We start from the raw sequence: 4,234 nt of genomic DNA on the forward strand, positions 1-4,234 counted from the left end.
CAGATTTCTTCAGCCATGACTTCCGTCTCCACAGGATCTGCCAGACAAACATGTTAGGCTCCTTGCTCTACAATCATCTTAACATTATTCGTCATCATAACCTTATATTCCCCATGTGTACTGCTTCACACAGTAATAGTGTCCCCTCTGTGCCCCCATATGAGCAGTAAGGACCCAATATGTGCCACCAAATAGTAGAAAAAGTAGTGTGCCAATATAGAATTAGACCCACTCTATGCTGGGTCACCATGTAGTATTAGGCCACTCTTCCATGCTCCCCTATAGTGGGCTCCCCTGTGCAGAAGTCCCGTTTACTATAGGTCCCACTGTGCAGCAGTGCCTGAGCAGCCTGCAAATACTATAGCCCCCCAAGCAGCCCTGCATAATATAGATTTCCTGTGCAGTCCCCCATAGTGTAGCCCCACATATTTTTGGCCCCCCTCTGTGTAGCTCCCAAATAGAATAGCAGCCCCTACATATTAAAAGACCCCCTCTGTAGCTCAACTTAATATAGCCCCACATAGTATAGCTTGCCCTCTGTAGCCCACATAATATAGGCCCCCTGTATAGCCCCCACACAGTATAGCCCCAGTGTAGTCCACACAGAAAATGGCCCTGTGTAGCCCCCACATAGTATTGTCCCCCTTTGCCCCCCTCCCTCTGTAACCCCAACATAGTTTAGGCCCCATGTGTAGCTTCCACTGTGAAGAAAAAAAAAAGTATACTCACCTCTGGTGGATCCAGCAGCGTCTCTCTGTTCCCCTCTGGTCGCTGCTTCTCTCTGGTCCATCAGCTGCTCTTACACGTTCCGGGACAGGGCTTGTTAGAGACAGGCAGCGTGATGCACTCTGCCACGGAGGCTTACAGCTACACTCCGGCAGCGCCAGCACTTCTCTCCTCTACTGCTCGGATGAGACAGGTAACAGCTCACGATACACGGCTGCAGCCGAACAAGAGAGGAGAGAAGCACTGGCGCTGCCGGAGTGGAGCTGTAAGCCTCCATGGCAGAGTGCATCACGCTGCCTGTCAGCCGTGCTTTCAAAGAGGCCGCAGAAAGCGCCGGCGGCCGCAGGGAAGAAGGGGGCGGAGTCTGTGAGGCTGTGGCCCCAAGAAGCCACAGCGGCCGGGGTCGCGGACTTGGGGAATGTTTCAGGGGGCCCTGGCAGCATGGCAGGCGGCCCTGGCAGCATGGCAGGCGGCCCTCGGACTGATAATCTAGCCGGCCGGCATTTGCCTGCTGTGCCAGATTATTAGTCCTGTCATGGTCTGAGACCTCAGTGGGCCCCTACCTGAGTGGGCCCGGGGGAGACCGCCCCCCTTGCCCCCACCAAATTTCGCTACTGCATACCACCTTCATCCCAGAGCATAGAGACAATAGTACCAACCTACAGGTGAGCTGAAAATAGCTATGGCGCTAGATTGGGTTTCGCTCCACTACTGACTCACACAGCCAAGGTCTTCCTGCTTTGAGGCCTGCTCAGCCAATCAGAGGCAGCTGCAGCCACTAGTTGAATGAGAAGGCTTGTGATATCACATCTCTAAGCCCAAAAACCCAATAAATAACAGAGCTGCATGAACCCAATGCTGGTGGGAGAATGAGGGAGGTAAGTGTGTGTGTGTGTGTGTGTGTGTGTGTTGTTTTTGTTATTTTGTTTTTCTATTTCCCTTCCTTCCCTGGGCACCATAAAAAAAACTTTCTTTAAGACCTGCCAAAGAAAACCCCAGGGACGCCCACTAAAATAGACATGAATGCCCCAAATTAACAGCTTTTCTGTATCCTGACCTCCTTCTATTCCAGTTGATGGGACCTTCTTATCAAAATTGTGACTGTCTACAGGTTTTCGAAGACATCATTTTGAACCAGCACCCCCTACAATTTCCATATCTATGACCTTGGATACACATCCTGAGCAATGGACAGGCATGCCAACACATTCTTTGGATTGACCCTTGTACACATTTTCCATGATATTACTATCGGAGGTGATGGAAGTAATAGAGTTATAATTACATAGTACGGTACGTTTTATTCTCATGGAAAACAATAAGGCTTTAGTGTAAATGACTTGATGATGCTCTAATTTAATTCCTTCCCCACCTGGAGCTAAAAAAGCCTGTCCTGGCCCGTTTTTTTTTATGGATTGGCTTTTTGAGCTTTGACTCCGCTGGAACAGACGTTCCCCCGGGAAGAAATTGTGGTTGCTATATACGCAGGTACCGAAACATGGAGAAAGAATTATCTATGCTTATATATTATTTATCTGAAGGGCATGGGCTTGTTGCATAGTACAGATGCCTATAAAGGCACCACAGATGTCATCTAGTTATTTTCAATGAGTTTTCATTTTCAAGCCAACTTGATCTAGCTGCAGTACCAGGCTCGGCCACAACGTTATTCCTGGCACTGTGTCTGCTGCTGGAGCATCATGGCCTCTTTATCCAGATGATTGACAGGAGTTGCAGGAGATAAACGCTCAATTGACACTTTAATGTAAGGAACCTATTGCACGGAAAGATTATCCTGCTAAAAACCTTTATATCATTTGAATTTAAGCGATAATCTTTCAGTGCGTTTACAGGCATAGATGTATGCATTCATCCTTTGTTCGTATACTAGAGTGTACAAATGTGGTGTGATACGTTTTGTGAGCCACCAGATGATGGTATAGTGTTGTGACGCCAGGTTTGGTGTTACACCTGCTTTTATGTTAGGGCTTGCTATTGTTCCCCAATGGTCGGTGACCTGCAGGGCTTTGATGGGTCCCTTGGGCTCTTGTCACAGTGGTCCAGAGTGGGGAGATGACTCACCCATAGAAAGCGGAAAGTGACCAAAGGGGTAGGTGCTGGTGCAATGATTACTGAGTCCCAGTAAAATAAATAAAAGGGCTTTAGTAACAGTCTTTTATAATACAGGATATGCTGGTACCAGATAACTTATTTGGTACAGACTTGTGTGGACTGGATCTGTGCTGGGAGATACTTGAAGTGCTGAGGTAGAATAGCGGTGCTGGTGTAGCTTAGTGTTGAGCAGTGAAGAGAAGAGGAGGGGAGTTTGTCGTGAGAGCCCCAACCCAAGGTAGTAGTGGGCCCTGCCGGAACTTGAGGGAAGAATACTTGAGAGAAGAGAAGAATACTTGTGCCCATGTTTCACTAACCACCTTCTGCCCTGCAGTGTCGGGGTACCCGTCCTATCAGGGTGACACAAGCCCCAGTCTTGGTTACCTGAGATTAGTTAAGTGTCCGAAATTATCCTGTGTCACCTGCACTGCGCAATAGAGTACGTAGACATTCGTTGCGGTTGCTTTGCTCTATCCGGGTCAGTTCCTCTATCTTAGGATACTGCCCTGCACTGTTTCGAGAGGTTCACAGCGTGGGCTGGGGTACTCTCTGACTTGTCCTCCTTTTCGTCGTCATGGTGTATCTAGGAATACTATCAGAAGTGAAAGTCGCTAGGTTCTCCATACTAGTGTGTCTCTGACAAAGGGTATGTGCACACTGAGGAAAAGGCAAGGAATTCAGCTTGAAATTCAGCTTGAAATTCCGCTTAAAATTCCTCCTGTAAAATATGTACAGAGCAAAGTCCCATTGTGTTCAATGGGCTTTCTGCTCTGCTGTTCACACTGCAGAATTTCCGAGCAGAATTTTCTGCTGTAGATCTGCTAGAGGAATCCTATAGAAGTCAATGGGGGGCTTAAATTCTGCTTGAATTCTGCCTGAAAACTTTCAGCTACAATTCCTCGAGAATTGCTCAGTGTGCACATACCCTAACTCACTAACACAACTCAACTGGACTGTCCCGGACAGGGATCCTAGACCCTGGCTAAGTTCAGCAGGGATGCCTGTTCTGTGTGTGTGTCCTCCTCCCAGAGAATCAGAGGGAAAAAACTGACGCTACACTTCATCTCCCCAAGTGACTACGTCCTACAAGAGTATCTAAGAGCCCCTGTGAGAAGTGGAGAAGAAAGTGTGCAAAGAAAGAAGTATAGAGATAGGTAGAACAAAAAGAAGCATCTTCACTAGACCACAGGATCACAGAAAACAAATAACAGTAACCCTTTGTTCACTACAGCTGTGCAACATATACATACAAGCTCATACACAAAATACTGACATCTAGTGGCGAAACCAGCAAATATCTTCATCACCACCTTACTTTTGAGTGCAAGGCTTTTGCGATAGGTGACATATAAGAAACACCCATGGTGGGACAACACACAAACTATCGTAATTGCAA

This window comes from Dendropsophus ebraccatus, chromosome 1 (genome assembly GCF_027789765.1).
Source record: "Dendropsophus ebraccatus isolate aDenEbr1 chromosome 1, aDenEbr1.pat, whole genome shotgun sequence".
NCBI classification, from domain to species: Eukaryota; Metazoa; Chordata; class Amphibia; order Anura; family Hylidae; genus Dendropsophus; species Dendropsophus ebraccatus.